Consider the following 615-nt stretch of genomic DNA (forward strand, 5'->3'; position numbering starts at 1 on the left):
GTACGGATTTCGACCCAAGGCACGACGAGATATGGATATCCAGTCTAGCATAGTATGGTGAGATAGGTGTAAACTATGTCTCATGTTCTATTATAGCATGCATTGAATCACATTCCACGTATGAGTGATCACTCTCCAAGAAGACTGTTATGGGTGAGTGTCTTGCGTTTAGTGTTCTGTCCAGCATACAGGAACATAGCTGCGATGTTCTGATTTCTGTTTCGGCCACTGCAATGTATCAGAAAATAGGGATACCTAGTCCAATTTTGGAGGCAATTGAGAGGCAATTAACACAGCCAATCATACAAACACGTTCCGATCTCGTTGCTACTCCTACCGCCTTCCACCTCTGACCAGAAATAATAAAATGCACCATTCGGCGTTATCGCATTATACATACAAAGATTATAATCTCATAACTTCCTACTGTACTACTTGGGTGAAACTGAAATGATCGAAATTTTAAGAACACTGCATATCAAATGTAGCAGAAACAAAATAAAACTAGCTTCTTTCGTTTTCTTTTTATTGTCTCCTCTTGCTCTTTCTCTTGAATTTTGGTGATGTGCACTCTTGACAGCAAAAAATCCTTTTCACGACTGCAGTCACCAAGTG

Source organism: Macrobrachium nipponense, chromosome 2, assembly GCF_015104395.2.
Source record: "Macrobrachium nipponense isolate FS-2020 chromosome 2, ASM1510439v2, whole genome shotgun sequence".
Lineage (NCBI taxonomy): Eukaryota > Metazoa > Arthropoda > Malacostraca > Decapoda > Palaemonidae > Macrobrachium > Macrobrachium nipponense.